The sequence below is a fragment of the Eubalaena glacialis genome, chromosome 16, assembly GCF_028564815.1.
Source record: "Eubalaena glacialis isolate mEubGla1 chromosome 16, mEubGla1.1.hap2.+ XY, whole genome shotgun sequence".
In the NCBI taxonomy this organism is placed as follows: domain Eukaryota; kingdom Metazoa; phylum Chordata; class Mammalia; order Artiodactyla; family Balaenidae; genus Eubalaena; species Eubalaena glacialis.
This window is the reverse complement of record NC_083731.1, coordinates 43,064,961-43,090,807: the sequence shown is the minus strand read 5'-3', so window position 1 is coordinate 43,090,807 and position 25,847 is coordinate 43,064,961.

Below are 25,847 nucleotides of genomic sequence, written 5' to 3'. Positions count from 1 at the left end.
ATCTTGAGAACAAAAAATGGAGCTGGAGGAATCAGGCTCCCTGACTTCAGATTATACTACAAAGCTACAGTAATCAAGACAGTATGGTAGTGGCACAAAAACAGAAATATAGATCAATGGAACAGGATAGAAAGCCCAGAGATAAACCCATGCACATATGGTCACCTTATCTTTGATAAAGGAGGCAAGCATATACAGTGGAGAAAAGACAGCCTCTTCAATAAGTGGTGCTGGGAAAACTGGACAAGTACATGTAAAAGTATGAAATTAGAACACTCCCTAACACTATACACAAAAATAAACTCAAAATTGATTAAAGACCTAAATATAAGGCCAGATACTATCAAACTCTTAGAGGAAAACATAGGCAGAACACTCTATGACATAAATCACAGCAAGATCCTTTTTGACCTACCTCCTAGAGAAATGGAAATAAAATCAAAAATAAACAAATGGGACCTAATGAAACTGAAAATCTTTTACATAGCAAAGGAAACCATAAACAATACCAAAAGACAACCCTCAGAATGGGAGAAAATATTTGCAAATGAAGCAACTGACAAAGGATTAATCTCCATGATTTACAAGCAGCTCATGCAGCTCAATATAAAAAAAACAAAGAACCCAATCCAAAAATGGGCAGAAGACCTAAATAGACATTTCTCCAAAGAAGACATACAGATTGCCAACAAACACATGAAAGAATGCTCAACATCCTTAATCATTAGAGAAATGCAAATCAAAACTACAATGAGATACCATTTCACACCAGTCAGAATGGCCATCATCAAAAAATCTAGAAACAATAAATGCTGGAGAGGGTGTGGAGAAAAGGGAACCCTCTTGCACTGTTGGTGGGAATGTAAATTGATACAGCCACTATGGAGAACAGTATGGTTGTTCCTTAAAGATTAAAAATTGAACTACCATACGACCCAGCAATCCCACTACTGGGCATATACCCTTAGAAAACCATAATTCAAAGAGAGTCATGTACCAAAATATTCATTGCAGCTCTATTTACAGTAGCCAGGACATGGAAGCAACCTAAGTGTCCAACATCGGATGAATGTATAAAGAAGATGTGGCACATATATACAATGGAATATTGCTCAGCCATAAAAAGAAATGAAATTGAGATATCTGTAGTGAGGTAGATGGACCTAGAGTCTGTCATACAGAGTGAAGTAAGTCAGAAAGAGAAAAACAAATACCATATGCTAACACATGTATATGGAATCTAAGAAAAAAAAAAAAAGGTCATGAAGAACCTAGGGGTAAGACGGGAATAAAGACACAGACCTACTAGAGAATGGACTTGAGGATATGGGGAGGGGGAAGGGTAAGCTGTGACAAAGTGAGAGAGTGGCATGGACATATATACACTACCAAACGTAAAATAGCTAGCTAGTGGGAAGCAGCCGCATAGCACAGGGAGATCAGCTCGGTGGTTTGTGACCACCTAGAGGGGTGGGATAGGGAGGGTGGGAGGGAGGGAGATGCAGGAAGGAAGAGATTTGGGAACATATGTATATGTATAACTGATTCACCTTGTTATAAAGCAGAAACTAACACACCATTGTAAAACAATTATACTCCTATAAAGATGTGGAAAAAAAATGTATATTGCAATGCCTATGTCACAGCTTATCTGAAGAATTTATACATATCTGCAGTAGGCAATTATCCAGTAGCATATTTTACATAACAGGCACCAGAAAAATATTTTTTAATAAATTAATAACAAGGTCAGCTTAAAATTAATGTGAGTATTGATATATTTAACAATAAATCTACCATCTTACTATTTCTCATTTCTCTTTTCAATGTATATTTACATTTTCTCTTTACTTGCCTTCTTTTTGAGTAACTACTATTTTCCCATTTTCTTGCTCTAATAACTTGTTAGCAATACATTCTGCTACTATTTTTTAGTGGTACCTCTATAGAATAAAACATGGCATGTAATATGAATGAAAACTTTTACATTTCCTAAAGAAGCTGTACCAGTCACTGCATTTATACTTCCCTCTTGCCTTTTTAAAACACTGTTGAATTTTGACACTGTTGTATGTATGCCATGTATTTTAACTTCTAATACATTTTAAACCCCACAAAGTTGATTATTATCATTCTGTATATAATTATATGCATCTGTATTTAGCCATTTTTGCTCCATGTTTCTACCTGAATTTTTATACTTTTATCTAGGATCACTTTTCTTTTGCTTAATGAACACCCTTCATTAAGTATTATCTTTAGTGTAGTTTTGCTGATGATAAATTCTTTATTTTTTTCATTGCTTGAAGTTTTTGGTCTTTAGTTTTGAAGGATATTTTCACTGTATAGAGAGTTAGAGGTTGGCAGAAAATATCACTCAACTACCTTCTAGCCTCCAGTTTCAGTTGGAAAGTTTGTTGCCTGTTTTATTACTCCTTTTTTTTTAAATGTCTCTTTTTCTTAATTACTTTTAAAGTTTCCTTTTGTCTTTGGTTTTCAGCAATCGTCTATGTTGTACCTAGGTATATTTTTCTTCCTATGTATATTCATCAGAATTAAAAAAAAATTTAAATGTGTGGGTTGATGTTTTCATCAAATTTAGAAAATTCTAAGTCATGAGATCTTTAAATCTTGCTTCTGTCACAATATCTCTCCTCTGTTTATCATCCTCCAACCACACATGAATTCAATTTTGTTATAACTGTATGTCATTTACTCTTTTCTGAATTTTTCATCTTTTTATCTCTCTGGGCCCTGGTTTCCTATTTGTTTGACCTATCTTCCAGTTCAATAACACTTTCTTCCACAGTGTCTAATCTGCTTTTAAATCCATATACTACATTCTTAATTTCAGATTTTAGATCTAGAGTATAAATTCCATTCTATTATTTCACATCATCAGTTCTGTCCTGTAATTATCCATCTTATAATTTAATTTCTTATACCTGTTATTTTAACTTTATCTGTTAAGTCAATGTCTATAAATTCCATGAATTTATTTCAATTGACTTGTTTTTCCTCTTGATTTTGGTCAATTATTTTCTTTTTTATGACTTTAATGAAACTGAATGTCAAATATGCATATAAAAACTTGTTCATGTAAAAAAAAAATGTATTAAAGATTTAAATGTAAGACCTAAAACCATAAAACTCTTAGAAGAATCAAGCAGAGTCTCTTTCACATCAGTCATACAATACTTTTTTTTTTTTTTAGATCTGGGTCCTCAGGCAAGGGAAACAAGCAAAAATCAACAATTGGGACTACAATATGCTAAAAAGTGTTTGCACAGTGAAGGAAACTATCAACAAAAGAAAAAGGCAACCTATTGAATGGGTGAAGAGTTTTGCAAATGATATATGTGATAAGGGGTTAACATCCAAAATATACATAGAATGCATACAATCCAACAACAAAAAACAAACAACCCAATTTAAAAGATGGGCAGAGGACATGAATAGACATTGTTTGAAAAAAGACATACAGATGGCCAGAAGACACATGAAAAGATGCTCAACATCACTAATCACTGGGGAAATTAGAACCACAGTGAGATACCACCTCACATCTATCAGAATGGTCATTATTAAAAAGATAGCAAATAAGAAGTGTTGGGAAGGATTTGGATAAAAGGAAAGCTTTGTTCAGTGTTGATGATTACAAACTGGTGAAGCTACTATGGAAAACAATATGGATGTTCCTCAAATAATTGAAAACAGAACTGCCATATGATCCAGCAATTTAACTTCTTGGTGTTCAACCAGAGAAAACTAAAACACTAATTCAAAAAGATATATGCTCACCAATGTTTTTTGCAGCATTATTTAAAATAGCTAAGATATGGGAGCAATTAAGTGCCCTTCAATATATGAATGGATAGGAAAGATTTATATATATATATATATGTATATATAGATATATATATATTTATAATGGTATACACACACAATGGAATATTATTCAGCCATTTTTTAAAATGAAATCTTACCATTTGCAACAACATGGATGGATCTAGAGGGTATTATGCTAAGTGAAATATGTCAGACAGATAAAGCTAATACCATATGCTCTCACTTATACATGAAATCTAAAACACCCTAACCCTAACAAACAAAAAAACAATAGCCTTGTAGATACAGCAAACAAACAGGTTAATGTTAGAGGGGAGGGGTTTGGGGTGTGTAAAATAGGTGACTGGGATTAAGAAGTACAAACTTCCAATTACAAAATAAATAAGCCATGGGGATACAACATAAGGAATATGGTCAATAATATTATAATAACCTTATTACAATGGGAACAGATGATTACTAGACTTGTGGTGTTCACTTTATTAATGTATGCCAATATCAAATCATAAGGTAGAACACTGAAAACTAACATAATATTGTACATCAACTATATTTCAATATGAAAAATGAATAAAATCTCTCTGAGTAAAGAATACAATTTGTCAAAATTTTCAGATGAAGTGGAAGCAGAGCTTAGAGGAGAGTTTATAACATGCATGCATATAATAGAAAATCAAAATGCACAATGAAAATTTATAGTAAGTTTTGATAAATAATACTATAATTCCTCCAAACATTATGTTCAATAGTGTCTTGACTACTCAACATCCTTTGCATTTCTAAATTTCAAAAACAACAATTTTTGTTTTTAAGATTCTACAAATATATTGCAATTATGAGTCAATAGTTTATTGTGGAGAAACAGCATTAACTTTCTAATATGTGACTATGGTTTGTTAATTTATTTAATTATATGCCCTTTGATTATCTCAATAATATTTCTATATTTCACATATAGATATTGTACATCTAATAGATTTATTACAAGTTGGTAGATGTTTGATGTTATTGTAAATGTAACTTTTAAATATTGTTGTCTACATTTATGTCAAATGTTATTTCTATTAATAAACCAACTAAATATGATCTCTCCAATCAATAAGGAGAAAAGGTATATGAGGTATTATACTCTGGTACATTTTCCAGTGTGTAAGAAGAGCTTCCTTTCTTTGTGATTTTATGTTTTTATATGAGGTGACTTCTAGTATAGTAAAACCATTGGCCTTTCATTGTTTTCCTACCTTTGCTAAGGGAAGTAGGAGTGATTTACCTGAATGGAAAATTTTGGAAAAGGACAGTTGAAAGATCTGTTGTTGTTGTGTTTGCTGTTAGATATGCCTTCTGCAGAGCAGTTGTGTTTTGGTCTGCTCCTTCTGTATAAGAAATGACTTACTACTCTCTGGTAATCCTGTAGTTGTACAACTGTGCAAGTGATCTTATGTGGAAGTCTACTTATCTTCACAGATTAAGTATTAGAAAATTTACTTGGTCATAGATATAAAAAACACATTTTTCAATTAATCCCATTTATCAAATCTCTATTCTCCTATTTACTTCTGAATAACAGAGGGGAAGAAAGATGTTTTTTGCAGTACTTCCCCCATAATTACAACATGACACAGTGTTTCTTCTTTTATTACATTTACCTTAATTTATTTTACATGTTCCTTGTAATTTCTATGTTGTCTACTGATTCTTTCTTTCTTTCTTTTTTTATTAATTGATTATTTTTGGCTGAGTTGGGTCTTTGTTGCTGCGTGCAGGCTTTCTCTAGTTGCAGTGAATGGGGGCTACTCTTCTTTGCAGTGCGCTGGCTTCTCATTGTGGTGGTTTCTCTTGTTATGGAGCATGGGCTCTAGGCATGTGAGCTCAGTAGTTGTGGCTCTTGGGCTCTAGAGCACAGGCTCGGTAGTTGTGGTGCATGAGCTTAGTTGCTCCACGGCATGTGGGATCTTCCCAGACCAGGGCTTGAACCTGTGTACCCTGCATTGGCAGGCAGATTCTTAAACACTGCGCCACCAGGAAAGCCCTTCACTGATACTTTCAATAACTGTTTATTGAGTGATAAACAAAATAGACGTGTATCTTCTGTTATAGAGCTTTTGACTTATGGGGCAGAAAGGGATAATCAAGTAATCATACCAAAATATTTGTTTATAATTATGATGATTACTGTTACAAAAAAGAACAGAATACTCTGATACCTTATACAGAGAAGCACCTTATGTGGATTAGGTGAGTGTGGGTCATAAATATTTCTCTGACAAAGTGACTTTTGAACTGAAATCTAAATAATGAATAGGGTTTATTATTGTTTTTAAAACAACATAAAGAACATAGACATTATTACTTCTTTTGACTCAGACAATATTTTTTTTTCTCTTGGTATAGCCCAGGGATTGGCAAACATTTCTGTTTAAAAACCAGATACTAAACATTTTTAGCTTTGTGAACTATATTGTCTATGTTGCAACTACTCAACTCTACCACTGTAGCATGAAAGCAATCATAGATTATATATAAATGAATGTGCATGAATAGTTAAAAAAAAAAACTAGAATAAAACAAGTGGTGAGGAGACCCCAGGCCAAGCCTAATAATATACTACATTGTTTATTTCTACTTCACTTCTTATAGAAAACCTTTTTACATTAAATTCTTTTAAATAAATAATTCACATCCTTTTTTTAATTGCTTTTTCACCTAGTGAAAGGATTTTGCATTTGTAACTATTAAATTGCCCTTGTTTATTTCATCCATCTTACCATATGTATTTTTTTTAAACATCTTTATTGAAGTATAATTGCTTTACAATGGTGTGTTAGCTTCTGCTTTATAACAAAGTGAATCAGTTATACATATACATATGTTCCCATATCTCTTCCCTCTTGCATCTCCCTCCCTCCCACCCTCCTTATCCCACCCCTCTAGGTGGTCACAAAGCACCGAGCTGATCTCCCTGTGCTATGCGGCTGCTTCCCACTAGCTATCTATTTTACATTTGGTAGTGTATATATGTCCATGACACTCTCTCACCCTGTCACATCTCACCCCTCCCCCTCCCCATATCCTCAAGTCCATTCTCTAGTAGGTCTGTGTCTTTATTCCCATCTTGCCACTAGGTTCTTCATGACCTTTTTTCCCCCTTAGATTCCATATATATGTGTTAGCATACTGTATTTCTTTTTCTCTTTCTGACATACTTCACTCTGTATGACAGACTCTAACTCCATCCACCTCATTACAAATACCTCCATTTCATTTCTTTTTATGGCTGAGTAATATTCCATTGTATATATGTGCCACATCTTCTTTATCCATTCATCCGATGATGGACACCTAGGTTGCTTCCATGTCCTGGCTATTGTAAACAGAGCTGCAATGAATATTTTGGTACATGACTCTTTCTGAATTATGGTTTTCTCAGGGTATATGCCCAGTAGTGGAATTGCTGGGTCGTATGGTAGTTCTATTTTTAGTTTTTTAAGGAACCTCCATATTGTTCTCCATAGTGGCTGTATCAATTTACATTCCCACCAACAGTGCAAGAGGGTTCCCTTTTCTCCACACCCTCTCCAGCATTTATTGTTTCTAGATTTTTTGATGATGGCCATTCTGACCGGTGTGAGATGATACCTCATTGTAGTTTTGATTTGCATTTCTCTAATGAATAATGATGTTGAGCATTCTTTCATGTGTCTGTTGGCAATCTGTATATCTTCTTTGGAGAAATGTCTATTTAGGTCTTCTGCCCATTTTTGGATTGGGTTGTTTGTTTTTTTTTATTGAGCTGCATGAGCTGCTTGTAAATCTTGGAGATTAATCCTTTGTCAGTTGCTTCATTTGCAAATATTTTCTCCCATTCTGAGGGTTGTCTTTTGGTCTTGTTTATGGTTTCCTTTGCTGTGCAAAAGCTTTTAAGTTTCATTAGGTCCCATTTGTTTATTTGTGTTTTTATTTCCATTTCTCTAGGAGCTGGGTCAAAAAGGATCTTGCTGTGATTTATGTCATAGAGTGTTCTGCCTATGTTTTCCTCTAAGAGTTTGAGAGTGTCTGGCCTTACACTTAGGTCTTTAATCCATTTTGAGTTTATTTTTGTGTATGGTGTCAGAGAGTGTTCTAATTTCATACTTTTACATGTACCTGTCCAATTTTACCAGCACCACTTATTGAAGAGGCTATCTTTTCTCCACTGTATATGCTTGCCTCCTTTATCAAAGATAAGGTGACCATATGTGCGTGGGCTTATCTCTGGGCTTTCTATCCTGTTCCATTGATCTATATTTCTGTTTTTGTGCCAGTACCAAACTGTCTTGATTACTGTAGCTTTGTAATATAGTCTGAAGTCAGGGAGCCTGATTCCTCCAGCTCCATTTTTCGTTCTCAAGATTGCTTTGGCTATTCGGGGTCTTTTGTGTTTCCATACAAATTGTGAAATTTTTTGTTCTATTTCTGTGAAAAATGCCAGTGGTAGTTTGATAGGGATTGCATTGAATCTGTAGACTGCTTTGGGTAGCAGAGTCATTTTCACAATGTTGATTCTTCCAATCCAAGAACATGGTATATCTCTCCATCTATTTGTATCATCTTTAATTTCTTTCATCAGTGTCCTATAATTTTCTGCATACAGGTCTTTTGTCTCCTTAGGTAGGTTTATTCCTAGATATTTTATTCTTTTTGTTGCAATGGTAAACGGGAGTGTTTTCTTAATTTCACTTTCAGATTTTTCATCATTAGTATACAGGAATGCAAGAGATTTCTGTGCATTAATTTTGTATCCTGCTACTTTACCAAATTCATTGATTAGCTCTAGTAGTTTTCTGGTAGCATCTTTTGGATTCTCTATGTATAGTATCATGTCATCTGCAAACAGTGACAGCTTTACTTCTTCCTTTCTGATTTGGATTCCTTTTATTTCTTTTTCTTCTCTGATTGCTGTGGCTAACACTTCCAAAACTATGTTGAATAATAGTGGTGAGAGTGGGCAACCTTGTCTTGTTCCTGATCTTAGTGGAAATGGTTTCAGTTTTTCACCATTGAGGACAATGTTGGCTGTGGGTTTGTAATATACGGCCTTTATTATGTTGAGGAAAGTTCCCTCTATGCCTACTTTCTGCAGGACTTTTATCATAAATTGGTGTTGAATTTTGTCAAAAGCTTTTTCTGCATCTATTGAGATGATCATATGGTTTTTCTCCTTCAATTTGTTAATATGATGTATCACGTTGATTGATTTGCGTATATTGAAGAATCCTTGCATTCCTGGAATAAACCCCACTTGATCATGGTGTATAATTCTTTTAATGTGCTGTTGGATTCTGTTTGCTAGTATTTTGTTGAGGATTTTTGCATCTTTGTTCATCAGTGATATTGGCCTGTAGTTTTCTTTGTGACATCTTTGTCTGGTTTTGGTATCAGGGTGATGGTGGCCTCATAGAATAAGTTGGGGAGTGTTCCTCCCTCTGCAATATTTTGGAAGAGTTTGAGAAGGATAGGTGTTAGCTCTTCTCTAAATGTTTGGTAGAATTCGCCTGTAGAAGCCATCTGGTCTTGGGCTTTTGTGTGTTGGAAGATTTTTAATCACAGTTTCAATTTCAGTGCTTGTGATTGGTCTGTTCATATTTTCTATTTCTTCCTGGTTCAGTCTCGGCAGGTTGTGCATTTCTAAGAATGTGTCCATTTCTTCCAGGTTGTCCATTTTATTGGCATAGAGTTGCTTGTAGTAATCTCTCATGATAGTTTGTATTTCTGTAGTGTCAGTGGTTACTTCTCCTTTTTCATTTCTAATTCTATTGATTTGAGTCTTCTCCCTTTTTCTCTTGATGAGTCTAGCTAATGGTTTATCAATTTTGTTTATCTTCTCAAAGAACCAGCTTTTAGTTTCATTGATTTTTGCTATTGTTTCCTTCATTTCTTTTTCATTTATTTCTGATCTGATCTTTATGATTTCTTTCCTTCTGCTAGCTTTGGGGTTTTTTTGTTCTTCTTTCTCTAATTGCTTTAGGTGCAAGGTTAGGTTTTTTATTCGAGATGTTTCCTGTTTCTTGATGTAGGCTTGTATTGCTATATACTTCCCTCTTAGAACTGCTTTTGCTGCATCCCATAGGTTTTGGATCGTTGTGTCTCCATTGTCATTTGTTTCTAGGTATTTTTTGATTTCCCCTTTGATTTCTTCAGTGATCACTTCGTTATTAAGTAGTGTATTGTGTAGCCTCCATGTGTTTGTATTTTTTACAGATCTTTTCTTGCAATTGATATCTAGTCTCATAGCATTGTGGTCGGAAAAGATACTTGATATGATTTCAATTTTTTTAAATTTACCGAGGCTTGATTTGTGACCCAAGATATGATCTATCCTGGGGAATGTTCCATGAGCACTTGAGAAAAATGTGTATTCTGTTGTTTTTGGGTGGAATGTCCTATAAATATCAATTAAGTCCATCTTGTTTAATGTATCATTTAAAGCTTGTGTTTCCTTATTTATTTTCATTTTGGATGTTCTGTCCATTGGTGGAAGTGGGGTGTTAAAGTCCCCTACTATGATTGTGTTACTGTCGATTTCCCCTTTTATGGCTGTTGGTATTTGCCTTATGTATTGAGGTGCTCCTATGTTGGGTGCATAAATATTTACAATTGTTATACCTTCCTCTTGGATTGATCCCTTGATCATTATATAGTGTCCTTCTTTGTCTCTTGTAATAGTCTTTATTTTAAAGTCTATTTTGTCTGATATGAGAATTCCTACTCCAGCTTTCTTTTGATTTCCATTTGCGTGGAATATCTTTTTCCATCCCCTCACTTTCAGTCTGTATGTGTCCCTAGGTCTGAAGTGGGTCTCTTGTAGACAGCATATATATGGGTCTTGTTTTTGTATGCATTCAGCCAGTCTGTGTCTTTTGGTGGGAGCATTTAATCCATTTACATTTAAGGTAATTATCGATATGTATGTTCCTATTCCCATTTTCTTAAATGTTTTGGGTTTGTTATTGTAGGTGTTTTCCTTCTCTTGTGTTTCTTGCCTAGAGAAGTTCCTTTAGCATTTGTTGTAAAGCTGGTTTGGTGTTGTTGAACTCTCTCAGCTTTTGCTTGTCTGTAAAGGTTTTAATTTCTGCATCAAATCTGAATGAGATCCTTGCTGGGTAGAGTAATCTTGGTTGTAGGTTTTTCTCCTTCATCACTTTAAGTATATCCTGCCACTCCCTTCTGGCTTGCAGAGTTTCTGCTGAAAGATCAGCTCTTAACCTTATGGGGATGCCCTTGTGTGTTATTTGTTGTTTTTCCCTTGCTGCTTTTAATATGTTTTCTTTATATTTAATTTTTGATAGTTTGATTAATATGTGTCTTGGTGTGTTTCTCCTTGGATTTATCCTGTATGGGACTCTCTGTGCTTCCAGGACTTGATTAACTATTTCCTTTCCCATATTAGGGAAGTTTTCAACTATAATCTCTTCAAATATTTTCTCAGTCCCTTTCTTTTTCTCTTCTTCTTCTGGGACCCCTATAATTCGAATGTTGGTGCGTTTAATGTTGTCCCAGAGGTCTCTGAGACTGTCCTCAGTTCTTTTCATTCTTTTTTCTTTATTCTGCTCTGCAGTAGTTATTTCCACCATTTTATCTTCCAGGTCACTTATCCGTTCTTCTGCCTCAGTTATTCTGCTATTGATCCCATCTAGAGTATTTTTAATTTCATTTATTGTGCTTTTCATCATTGCTTGGTTCCTCTTTAGTTCTTCTACGTCCTTGTTAAATGTTTCTTGCATTTTGTCTATGCTATTTCCAAGATTTTGGATCATCCTTACTATCATTATTCTCAATTCTTTTTCAGGTAGACTACCTATTTCCTCTTCATTTGTTAGGTCTGGTGTGTTTTGACCCTGCTCCTTCATCTGCTGTGTGTTTTTCTGTCTTCTCATTTTGCTTATCTTACTGTGTTTGGGGTCTCCTTTTCACAGGCTGCAGGTTCGTAGTTCCCGTTTTTTTTGGTATCTGTCCCCAGTGGCTAAGGTTGGTTCAGTGGGTTGTGTAGGTTTCCTGGTGGAGGGAACTAGTGCCTGTGTTCTGGTGGATGAGGCTGGATGTTGTCTTTCCGGTGGGCTCGTCCACGTCTGGTGGTGTGTTTTGGGGTGTCTGTGGCCTTATTATGATTTTAGGCAGCCTCTCTGTTAATGAATGGGGCTGTGTTCCTATCTTGCTAGTTGTTTGGCATAGGGTGTCCAGCACTGTAGCTTGCTGGTCGTTGAGTGAAGCTGGGTCTTGATGTTGAGATGGAGATCTCTGAGAGATTTTCGCCGTTTGGTATTACGTGGAGCTGGGAGGTCTCTTGTGGACCAGTGTCCTGAAGTTGGCTCTCCCACCTCAGAGGCACAGCCCTGATGCCTGGCTGGAGCATCAAGAGCCTTTCATCCACACGGCTCAGAATAAAAGGGAGAAAAAATGGAAAGAAAGAAAGAAAGAGGATAAAATAAAAATAAAGCAATTATAATAAAAAATAAGAAAAAAAATTATTAAGAAAAAATTTATTAAGAAAAAAATTTTTTAAATAAAAAATATGAAAAAACTTATTAAAAAATTTTTTTAAAATTTTTTAAAAATAGAAAATAAGGAAAAAATTATTAAGAAAACATTTATTAGGGAAAAAAATTTTTTTAAGTAAAAAAAAACAACAAAAAAGAGATGGACCTAACCCTAGGACTAACGGTGAGAGCAAAGCTATACAGACAAAATCTCACCCAGAAGCATACACATATACACTCACAAAAAAAGGAAAAGGTGAAAAGTTAATATATCCTGCTCCCAAAGTCCACCTCCTAAATTTGGGATGATTTGTTGTCTATTCAGGTATTCAACAGATGCAGGCACATCAAGTTGTTTGTGGAGCTTTAATCCGCTGCTTCTGAGGCTGCTGGGAGAGATTTCCCTTTCTCTTCTTTGTTCGCACAGCTCCCGGGGTTCAGCTTTGGATTTGGATCCGCCTCAGCATGTAGGTCGCCTGAGGGAGTCTGTTCCCCGCCCAGACAGAATGGGGTTAAAGGAGCAGCTGATTCGGGGGCTCTGGCTCAGTCAGGCTGGGGGGGAGGGAGCGGTACGGAGGAGGTGGGGCGAGCCTGCGGCGGCAGAAGCCGGCGTGACGTTGCAGCAGCCTGAGGCGCGCCATGCGCTCTCCCGGGGAAGTTGTCCCAGGATTACGGGAGCCTGGCCATGGCGGGCTGCACAGGCTCCCAGGAGGGGCGGTGTGGAGAATGACCTGTGCTCACCCACAGGCCCCCTGGTGGCGGCAGCAGCAGCCCTAGCGTCCCACGCCCGTCTCCAGGGTCCGCGCTGATAGCCGCGGCTTGCGCCCGTCTCTGGAGTTCGTTTAAGCGGCGCTCTGAATCCCCTCTCCTTGCACACCGCGAAACAAAGAGGCAAGAAAAAGTCTCTTGCCTCTTCAGCAGCTGCAGACTTTTTCTCGGGCTCCCTCCCGGCTAGCTGTGGTGCGCTAGCCCCTTCAGGCTGTGTTCACGCAGCCAACCCCAGTTCTCTCCCTGGGATCTGACCGAAGCCGGCGCCTCAGCTCCCAGCCCCCGCCCGCCCGGCGGGTGAGCAGACAAGCCTCTCGGGCTGGTGAGTGTTGCTCGGCGCCGAGCCTCTGTGCGGGAATCTCTCCGTTTTTCCCTCTGCGTCCCTGTTGCTGTGGGATCTGCGCTGATAGCCGCGGCTCGCGCCCATCTCTGGAGCTCGTTTAGGCGGCGCTCTGAATCCCCTCTCCTTGCGCACCGTGAAACAAAGAGGCAAGAAAAAGTCTCTTGCCTCTTCGGCAGCTGCAGTCTTTTTCCCGGACTCCCTCCCAGCTAGCACCGAAGCCCGAGCCTCAGCTCCCAGCCCCCGCCCGACCCGGCAGCTGAGCAGACAAGCCTCTCGGGCTGGTGAGTGCTGGTCGGCACCACTCCTCTGTGCGGGAATCTCTCCGCTTTGCCCTCTGCACCAATGTGGCTGCGCTCTCCTCCGTGGCTCTGAAGCTTCCCCCCTCTGCCACCCGCAGTCTCTGCCCATGAAGGGGCTTCCTGGTGTGTGGAAACCTTTCCTCCTTCACAGCTCCCTCCCACTGGTGCAGGTCCCGTCCCTATTCTTTTGTCTCTGTTATTTCTTTTTTCTTTTGCCCTACCCAAGTACGTGGGGATTTTCTTGCCTTTTGGGAGGTCTGACGTCTTCTGCCAGCGTTCAGTGGGTGTTCTGTAGGAGCAGTTCCACGTGTAGATGTATTTCTCATGTATCTGTGGGAAGGAAGGTGATCTCCGCGTCTTACTCTTCCGCCATCTTGCCCCTCCCCACAATATGTATTTAACAACTTTTTTGTGTATATTATTTTATTTCTTCCAGACATGTTATTTTCAAGAGCAAAATCTTGTGTTCAATATCTTTGTGACAGTCATTGATCACAAACTTTAATGAGACATTGTTCCATAATTACATACCCCTTGAGATGCTATACAAATTAGCATGTCAAATAACTTTAGAAACCACTGTATGTCACTGGTTTCCAAATGCCAAACAGTAACATTTTCTTATGTGCAGAGCAAAATTAGAAAAAATGAGCACTATATGGTTAATTTTGGTAAACATAAATATATTTATTTTAAGACTTACTTTGAAGTTGTAACTTTCATGTATTTCAGGAAAAAAGTACTTCCTTTTAGGAAATGGTGGTAATGGTAGCTTATTTTATTAAATTATTCTAGAAAGTGTTTTATAACATACACACTCACATACATTAATTTCTGTTTAGTATATACATCTCTTATGCCCTATGACCCACTAAGGAATAAGGATAGAAGCTTGGGGATTGTATTTGCATTTGTGAGTGCTTTTAGTATACTGACATTTAACAAATCAAGGTCTAAAATTTGAAATATTTTAGCTAGATAGGTACTCTTTTATTAACTACTCACTTTATTTCTGCTTCAATTTCTGTTTACCTATGATTGCCTTATTCTCCCAGTTTGAAGATAATTATCCTTATTATATCACTGGTTACAAAGCTCTTTTAGAACAACTGTTGGAAAGAGAAGCATTATTGATATACCATGCATATCTGTTTGATAAGGTTCATTTTGAACTGTGTTTTGAATTTTGTTTCCCAGAACTGAATATATTTTTTAATATAAACTGATCAACTTAACATCTACAGTATCATTAAGAGGTTTTAAATATTTTGTTCTGTTTTAGCTTTTTATTTATACTGTGTTATCTTAGACTGCATTAGATATTTATGAAATATTAAATTGTCTCACTGAGTTTTTAGTCATCTAAGAGGCATCTCTTTTGGGGAAATCACTGTTATTCTAGATGTTGTTACTGACCCTTTCCAGATTCTTGGACAACATTATCATTGAAATGAGTAGCACTTACACAAGACTCTAAGGCAAGCAAAGCTTTTTATTAAAAGAAATAGCTTGTGCACAAGGAAGAAGGCAGAAAAAAAGTGCCAGGCCCCGAGTAGAAGTGGTGAGTTGCTTTTATAACAAAAGAGAATTTGTCTCATGATCACTGATAATTTCCAGAAATATTCAAACTTCTTTCTTTTAAATTTTTAATATTTAATTTATTTATTGGTTGTGCTGGATCTTAGTTGCAGCATGCGAACTCTTAGTTGTGGTATGCATGTGGGACCTAGTTCTCTTACCAGGGATTGAACCTGCATTGGGAGCACAGAGTCTTAACCACTGCACCACCAGGGAAGCCCCTCAAACTTCTTTGATCAGCAGGTGGCTATCAGGAATAGAGAGTGCTTCTGTGAGGGGAGAGAAATGCATGGGAATTTTCTGAAAGGAAGCACAGAAATGGATAAACTTAAAATTTATAGCTGAGCTTCTTGTTTTGTGGTACAATTAAGTATACTCATTAGTGTAACAGAGATAAAGTTAACCTTTTATTCCTGTGAGCCTGTTTTTTGTTTGTTTGTTTGTTTGTTTGTTTGTTTTTGTCTCTAGAACTCAGGCCCCCAAGGCCTTTGTTCTTTAGCTTAGAAGACCCGTTTTGCCCATGGCCATTCCCTGGTCCTTTTTCCAAAATGGCTGTACTCTTGTCTTACTGCTCAAAGTGGCTGGAAAATTATCTTGCATAGATTATTTGCAGGGTATATAGAGTATCTGCACATCATCATTAATTGAAGCTTTGGTTAGAAACTATGTCTGGTAGTCCAAAATTGATGAACAAAAAATAACCTGTCAAAGAAAGAAAATTATCATTAGGATGTGACAAGAGAATTTGTTCAGTAATCTACTGTGATTCTAGCATGCCATTCCATAAGAAGAAAACATTTCTTTAACACAATAGCTGAAACTGGAAAGTTTTGCGAAGATGGTGGAGGAGTAAGATGTGGAGATCACCTTCTCCCCCACAGATACATCATAAATGCATCTACATGTGGAACAATTCCTACAGAACACCTACTGAAGGCTGACAGAAGACCTCAGACTTCCAAAGAGGCAAGAAAATCTCCATGTAATTGGGTGGGGCAAAGAAAAAAGGAAAAAAAAATAGACAAAGGGATTGGAATGGGACCTGTGTCTCTGGGAGGGGTCTGTGAAGGAGGAAAAGTTTCCACACACTAGGAAGCCCCCTAACTGGTGGGGACAGGGAGGAGCTTTGGAGCCTCAGAGGAGACTGCAGCAACAGGGGTGTGGAGGGCAAAGCAGAGAGAATCCTGCAAAGAGGATCAGTGCTGACCAGCACTCCCCATCCTGAGACTTGCCTGCCCACCAGGGATGGTGGGGGCTGGGTGCTGAGGCTCATGCTTCAGAGATAAGACCCCAGGGAGAGGACTGGGGTTGGCTGAATGTAGCCAGCCTGAGGGGGCTAGTGCATCACAGCTGAGGGAGTCCAGGAAGAAACCTGGGCCTGCCAGAGAGGCAAGGGACCATTGTTGCGGGTGCATGAGGAGAAGGGCAGGTCCGTCATAGGAGCTTTTTCTCTGTGTGCTCACAGACAACAGGGCACTGCCTACACAAGCTCCAGGGCTGGGCACAAGCCATGGCTGCTATCTTGGGCCCCAGAGGCGGGCACAACAGCTATAGCTGCTGCTGCTGCCACCAAGGGTCTTATGAGCAAGCACAGGTAACTGCCCACACCTTCCCAGGAATATGAGCAGCCCACCACGGCCAAGGGTCCCATGATCCAGGGCCAACTTCCCCAGAAGCGTGAATGGCTTGCCTCAGGCTGTTGCAACTTCCTGCCAGCCTGTGCCACTGCAAGGCACTTCCCACACATCCCAAATGTGACTGCCATATCTCTCCCTCTCACTTGGCCTGAGTGAGTAAGTGAGCCCTAATCAGCCACTGCTTTCACCCCCTCTTCCCTGGGTGGGGAACAGTTGCCTGAGGGTGGTCCACATGCAGAGGCGGGGCCAAAACCAAAGATGAACTCCATGCGGCCAGAGAAAGGGAAATCTCTCCATGCAGCCGCTGGAACAGCAGATTAAATCCCTGCAATATGCTTGGAAAACCCTACATCTGTGGAATATCTGAATAGACATTGAGTATTCCCACAACTGAGGCTGTGTACTTTGGGTGAAACTGTGGACTTTGGGGGCAAGTACAAGCAGGAGTTGGGTCTGGTCAGAGTCTGAGCTGGCCCCACAGTGCCTACAGCAGGCCCAGAGACCTACCTAGAGTTTGTTTTCTGCTTTTGATTTGTTTTTGGTTCTTTTTTTTTGTTAGTTTAGTTTTTAGTGTTTGTTTTTGATTTTGGGTTCGTTTATTTGTTTGGTTGCTCTCTTCTTTTTTGTTTTCTATTTGTGTGTGTGTGTGTGTGTGTTATTCTTTGTGAGTTTTTGTCTGTTTGGTTTTGATTTTACCATTTGTCTTGGGGTTTAGTTTGACTGTTTGTTTTCTTGTGTGTGTGTGTGTCTCTTTGTGTGTGTCTGTTCCTTTTTTGATTTTTTTTTCCTTTTTTTCCATGCCATGTGGCTTGCAGGGTCTTGGTGCTCTGGACAGGGGTTGGGCCTGAGCCTCTGAGGTGGGAGAGCCAAGTCCAGGACATTGGACTACCAGAAAACTCCTGGCCCTAAGGAATATTAATTGGCAAAAGCTCTCCCAGAGGTCTCCATCTCAACACCAAGACCCAGCTCCACCCAACGGTCAGCAAGCTCCAGTGCTGGACGCTCCATGCCAGTCAACTAGCAAGACAGGAACACAACACTACACATTAGCAGAAGGCTGCCTAAAATCATACTAAGTTCACAGACACCCCAAAACACACCACTGTATGTGGCCCTGCCCCAACCATCAGAACAAATGCACCAGTCCCCTTCACCAGGAAGCTTACAGAAGCCACTGAACCAACCTCACCCATTAGGGGCAGACACCAAAAACAACAAGAACTACGAACCTGCAACCTGTGAAAAGGAGAGCCGAAACACAGTATGTTAAACAAAATGAGAAGGTAGAGAAATATGCAGCAGATGAAGGAGCAAGGTACAAACCCACCAGACCAAATAAATGAAGAGGAAAGAGGCAGCCTACCTGAAAAAGGATTCAGAGTAATGATAGTAAAGTTGATCCAAAATCTTGGAAATAGAATGGAGAAAATAGAAGAAACATTTAACAAGCACTTAGAAGAACTAAAGAGCAAACAAACAATGATGAACCACAAAATAAATGAAATTAAAAATTCTCTAGAAAGGATCAATAGCAGAATAACTGAGGCAGAAAAATGGATAAGAGAGCTGGAAGATAGATTTGTGGAAATAACTGCCATGGAGTAGAATAAAGAAAAAAGAATGAAAAGAATTGAGGACAGTCTCAGAGAACTCTGAGAAAACATTAAATGCACCAACATTCAGACTATAGGGTTCCCAGAAGAAGAAGAGAAAAAGAAAGGGACTGAGAAAATATTTGAAGATATTATAGCTGAAAACTTCCCTAACAAACATGGGAAAAGAAATAGTCATTCAAGTACAGGAAGTGCAGAGAGTCCCATACAGAATAAACCGTAGGAGAAACACACCAAGACACATTTTAATCAACCTATCAAAAATTAAATACAAAGAAAAAATATTAAAAGCAACAAGGGAAAAGCAACAAATAACATATATACATATATGTGTGTGTGTGTGTGTGTGTGTGTGTGTATGTATGTGTGTATATATATATTTATATATATATATATATATATATATATATATATACCACATCTTCTTTATCCATCTGTTGAAGGACACTTAGGTTGCTTTCATGTCTTGGCTATTATAAATAGTGGTGTTATGAATATTGGGGTGCATGTATCTTTTTGAATTATGTTTTTCTCTGGATATTTGCCCAGGAGTGGGATTGCAGGACCATATAGTAGCTCTATTTTTAGTATTTTTAAGGAAACTTTATACTGTTCTCTATAGTGGCTGTACCAATTTAGATTCCCACCAACAGTGTAGGGGGTTCCTTTTTCTCCACGCCCTCTCCAGCATTTAATACTTGTAGACTTTTTGATGATGGTCATTCTGACTGGTATGAGGTGATATACCTCATTGTAGTTTTGATTAGCATTTCTCTAATAATTAGTGATGTTGAGCATCTTCTCATGTGCCCCTTGTCCATCTGTATGTCCCCTTTGGAGGAATGTTCCTTTAGCTCCTCTGCACACTTTTTGATTCGGTTGTTTGTTTTTGTTTTTTTTTTTTTTTTTGATACTAAGCTGTATGAGCTGTTTGTATATTTTGGAAATTAATCCCTTGTTGGTCACATCATTTGCAAATATTTTCTCCCATTCTGTAGGTTGTCTTTTTGTTTTGTCTATGGTTTCCTTTGCTATGCAAAAGGTTTTAAGTTTAATTAGATCCCATTTGTTTATTTTTGTTTTTATTTCCATTACTATAGGAGAGCAATACAAAAAGATCTTGCTGCAATTAATGTCAAGGCGTGTTCTGCCTATGTTTTCCTCTGGGACCTTTATAGTATTCGGTCTTACATCTAGTTCTTTAATCCATTTGGAGTTTAATTTTGTGTATGGTGTTAGAAAATATTTTAATCTCATTCTTTTACATGTAGCTGTCTAGTTTTCCCAGCACCACTTATTGAAGAGACTATCTTTTCTCCATTGTATAGCTTTGCCTCCTTTGTCATAGGTTAATTGATCATATATCTGTGAGTTTATTTCTTGGCTTTCTATCTTATTCCATTGATCTGTATTTCTGTTTTTCTGTTAGTCCCGTACTACTTTCATTACTGTAGCTTTGCAGTATAGTCTGAAGTCAGGGAGCCTGATTCCTCCAGCTACATTTTTCTTTCTCAAGTTTGCTTTGGCTATTCAAGGTATTTTGTGTTTCCATACAAATTTAAAATTTTTTGTTCTCGTTCTGTGAAAAATGCCATTGGTAATTTTATAGGAATTGCACTGAATCTATAGATTGCTTTGGGTAGTATAGTTATTTTGGCAATATTGATTCTTCCAATCCAAGATCATGGCATACCTGTCCAACCTGTTTGTGTCATTTTCAATTTCTTTCACCAGGGTCTGATATAATAGTTTTTGGAGTACAGGTTTTTACCTCCTTAGTTAGGTTTATTCCTAGGTATTTTATTCTTTTGGATGCAATGCTAAATGGGATTGTTTCCTTAGTTTCTCTTTCAGACCTTTTGTTGCTAGTGTATAAAAATGCAACAGATTTCTATGTATTAATTTTCTATCCTGAACTTACAATCCACTACAAAAATATCATAAATAATTAAATATTTGATGTTATTTTTGCATTATTTTTCTATACTAATAGATGAATACAATTAAGAATATGTCTATGCCTATATGTCCTCTTAGATGAATAAGACAGTATTTTAAGTAATGTCATATTTATTTTTAGTGATCTCATTTTTTCTTATTTAAAGTAGGACAATTTTGATATTAACATAATTAAAACTCTAGGAATATATCATATCAGCATTTCCAAATTCACAGCTCACCTGTGTGTTAGTCAATTTCATACACTGTACACATCTATAATTGGCACTTGAAATAAAAATGAATGAGCTCCGGTGCTTTGTGACCACCTAGAGGGGTGGGATAGGGAGGGTGGGAGGGAAGGAAATGCAAGAGGGAAGAGATATGGGAACATATGTATATGTATAACTGGTTCACTTTGTTATAAAGCAGAAAGTAACACACCATTGTAAAGCAATTATACTTCAATAAAGATATTTAAAAAAAAATGAATGAGCTCTTTTAAAAGTATTTTAAAGTAGGGTTCATTAATGAGAAAGGGTCAGGAAAGAAAATAATTGAGATCAGGTGAGCTATATGAAGTAGACATTTCAACGTTTTTTATTAAACAAAAGGCTAATTGGATTTGTTTTTATATATTTACATTCCCCAAAGAAAAATACTTTGTAAAGTTTTATCAAGAATTTCATTAATAACTGGTTTCCACTTAGTGGTTAAAGATGACCAAACTAAGCTTTTAAAATATTACTTTTATAAGTATAATCCATTCATTTTCTAATACATTAATATAATACATATTTACATGTTTCAAGAAGTTCGTGGAGCTAACCATTAAATCTTATACAATTAAAGCTTCTGTAATTCATCTTTAAGTGTGAATATATATCATTCCTTGAGATGGTTATTTAACAAATTTTAACTGAGTTCCTCTTGTGTATGTGGAACAGATCTAAGGCTTGAGAATACAAAAACTGAAACAGACAAGAGTGTATGGGAAAAATAAAATGTTAAAGAATTGTTGGTCTAGTATGTCAAACAAATCATCCAGAAATAATACTGGGAGGTTTTTTTAATACATATATATTTATATTTATAATTCTATACATATATTTTTAATATATATATGTAGAGAGAGAATATTATACAAACATGTCCTAAGTCAAATTATTTTAATATATTTAACATGTAAATTAATTAATTACTGTATATCAAGCAGATGGAGATTACTTTCTCTTTTGTATTATATAATATCATCCTAAATTCCATATTTTGAGATATTTGTATTCAAAAATTACATTCAAAATAATATTATTCCTTGCTACATATGTAAACTCACTGTATTATACAGAAATATCTTAGCCTACATAGAGCAACTTTCATATCTGTGTTTTTAAAAAAGGCTTTAAACTTGTGTGGCAAGCTAGAGACTTGGAAAATGCTAGTGTGCATTATAAATTTACTGTTTTATTTTATTCAGCCCTAATAATTTTCATTACCTCCCTAGTTGATGTAATCTATTTCCAAAACCAATAATCTCTTGAAATCTACTGAGCCACAAAGTTCTCATTAGAGAAAAAATTTTCAAAGATCATTACCTTTAACATAAATTTTCACTTTTCATCTCTTGCATACTTGCTTGTAATGTTCCCTCATAGTAAGGAGAGGGAAGAGTATGCAGTTAAAGAGATTGATGTAAAAAATATATAGACCAATGTCATGTTTATCATTAAAATTACTGCATTTTATTAAGCCAATTTTGCATCACTCAACCCTAATCTTGTACTTGCAGATCTAATACATTATCATTAAAATATAAGTGGGCTCTTAATTACATTGTTCTTATAGTTTCTGGGATATATTATAATTTTTTTTATCATTTTGGGAGGGAGCAAATGTGTTTGAATATTTGATGAACTTCTTTTTAGAGCTGAACAGTAATTAGTAAAGGAATTATTTAACATATTTAACTTACTGCATTTGTACTAGAATAATATGGTTTTACAAGCCTAAAGTTTTTGTATTTGTAGTAAAATGAACATTTTATTTCTTAAAAAAAAATCTCTGCTGATGACACTCATTAAGGGAAAAACTTCTAACATGAAGTCAATCATTTTTTAACTTTTTGTTTAAATTAAAAAAAAAATTTTATCGGGGTATAATTGCTTTACAATGGTTTGTTAGTTTCTGGTTTATAACAAAGTGAATCAACTATACATATACATATATCCCCATATCTCCTCCCTCTTGCGTCCCCCTCCTATCCTTCCTATCCCACCCCTGTAGGTGGTCACAAAGCGCTGAGCTGATCTCCTGTGTTATGCAGCTGCTTCCCACTAGCTATCTATTTTACATTTGGTAGTGTATATATGTCAATGCTACTCTCTCACTCCGTCCCAGCTTACACTTCCCCCTCCCCATGTCCTCAAGTCCATTCTCTACATTTGCATCTTTATTCCTGTTCTGCCCCTAGGTTCTTCAGAAACATTTTTTTTTTTTTTTTTAGATTCCATATATATGTGTTAGCGTACGGTACTTGTTTTTCTCTTTCTGACTTACTTCACTCTGTATGACAGACTCTAACTCCATCCACCTCACTACAAATAACTCCATTTTGTTTCTTTTTATGGCTAACATTCCATTGTATATATGTACCACATCTTCTTTATCCATTCATCTCTCACTGGACACTTAGGTTGCTTCCATGTCCCAGCTATTGTAAATAGAGCTGCAATGAACATTGTGGTACATGACTCTTTTTGAATTATGGTTTTCTCAGGGTATATGCCCAGTAGTGGAATTGCTGGGTCATATGGTAGTTCTATTTTTAGTTTTTTAAGGAACCTCCATACTGTTCTCCATAGTGGCTGTATCAATTTACATTCCCACCAACAGTGCAAGAGGGTCCCCTTTTCTCCACACTCTCTCCAGCATTTATTGTTTATAGATTTTTTGATAATGGCCATTCTGACTGGTGTGAGGTGATACCTCATTGTAGTTTTGATCTGCATTTCTCTAATGATTAGTTAAGTTGAGCATCCTTTCATGTGTTTGTTGGCAATCTGTATATCTTCTTTGGAGAAATGTCTATTTAGGTCTTCTGCCCATTTTTGGATTGGGTTTTTTTTTTTTGATATTGAGCTGCATGAGCTGCTTGTAAATTTTGGAGATTAATCCTTTGTCAGTTGCTTCATTTGCAAATATTTTCTCCCATCTGAGGGTTGTCTTTTGGTCTTGATTATGGTTTCCTTTGCTTTGCAAAAGCTTTTAAATTTCATTAGGTCCCATTTGTTTATTCTTGTTTTGGTTTCCTTTTCTTTGCAAAAGCTTTTAAATTTCATTAGGTTCCATTTGTTTATTCTTGTTTTTATTTCTATTTCTCTAGGAAGTGCGTCAAAAAGGATCTTGCTGTTATTTATGTCATAGAGTGTTCTGCCTATGTTTTCCTATAAGAATTTTACAGTGTCTGGCCTTACATTTAGGGCTTTAATCCATTTTGAGTGTATTTTTGTGTATGGTATTAAGGAGTGTTCTAATTTCATTCCTTAACAAGTAGCTGTCCAGTTTTCCCAGCACCACTTATTGAAGAGGCTGTCTTTTCTCTGTTGTGTATTCCTGCCTCCTTATCAAAACTAAGGTGACCATATGTGTGTGGGTTCATCTCTGGGCTTTCTATCCTGTTCCACTGATCTATATTTCAGTTTTTGTGCCAGTACCATACTGTCTTGATGACTTTAGCTTTGTAGTATAGTCCAAAGTCAGGGAGCCTGATTCCTCCACCTCCTTTTTTCTTTCTCTAGATTGCTTTGGCTATTCGGGTTCTTTTGTGTTTCCATACAAATTGTGAAATTTTTTGTTCTAGTTCTGTGAAAAATGTCATTGGTAGTTTGATAGGGATTGCATTGAATATGTAGATTGCTTTGGGTAGTAGAATCATTTTCACAATATTGATTCTTCCAATCCAAGCACACGGTATATCTCTCTGTCTGTTTGTATCATCTTTAATTTCTTTCATCAATGTCTTATAGTTTTCTGCATACAGTTCTTTTGTCTCCTTAAGTAGGTTTATTCCTAGGTATTTTATTCTTTTTGTTGCAATGGTAAATGGGAATGTTTCCTTAATTTCTCTTTCAGAATTTCCATCATTAGTGTATAGGAATGCAAGAGATTTCTGTGGATTAATTTTGCATCCTGCTACTTTATTAAATTCATTGATTAGCTCTAGTAGTTTTCTGGTAGCATCTTTAGGATTCTCTTTGTATAGTATCATGTCATCTGCAAACAGTGACAGTTTTACTTATTCTTTTCTGATTTGGATTCCTTTCATTCCTTTTTCTTCTCTGATTTCAGTGGCTAAAACTTCCAAAACTATGTTGAATAATAGTGGTTAAGTGGATGCTACTCTCACAATTTCCGTATATATTTGAATGCTCAAAATGAATGTGGAAATGATTGGAAGTACAATCAAAATCTGAATTTTTTCAAATAAATATTGTTATTAAGAAAAATTATAAGGCATTTAATGATGCCTTTGTTTTTTTTGTTTTTTTTTGTTTTTGTTTTTTGGTTTTCAAGAACATAGCTAAAGAGAGATTTTACAACCCATGATTTAGGAAATCTTGGCTTGAATATTGGTGGTGTTATTAACCTTGTGACATTGGACACATTATTTAGCTTTTCTCTAGCTAAATAATCTTCTCACATACAGAACAGAAAATTGAGACTTTCTTACAAATGTCTTAGCACAATGTCTGGCACAAGGACATTTTAATGAATGTTTGACTTTTTATTGATACTTTTTTACCAGTCAGGCCTACATTTTATGTTTTAGCCATTCTTCTATGTTATGATTTTTAACTAGCAGCAAATGTTGCCTCCACCACAGGGTTTGAGTGTTGGTTGCTCTCTTCTCAAGCCTCCATTTCAAGTAGGACACAACTATGTGACCCAGGATCTGGCAATCAGACTCATCATGCCAACGTGGGCTCAGAAGATGTTGGCAGATACAGGCAAGAAACAAGGAGAGCTGTTTTGCAAGAGTTGGTAGAAAGAGCTGGAACAAAGGAGAAGATTCTTTACCAAAAACGGTTTGGGGTATTTTATGGGAAATCCTGGTTTTAACCATTTCTACCAATATGTTTGTCCTGGTCGTTAAAATAAGGTTTGGGGTACTTTTCTTACTGCTTATTATCTGGCATAGTTCCCAGCCTTCCTAATGATTCTATGAAATGCTCATTATGCTCTTAATAATCTTCCATTATGCTTAATCAAGGAAGAGCTGCTTTAAATTCTCACAAATGAAAACAAACAAA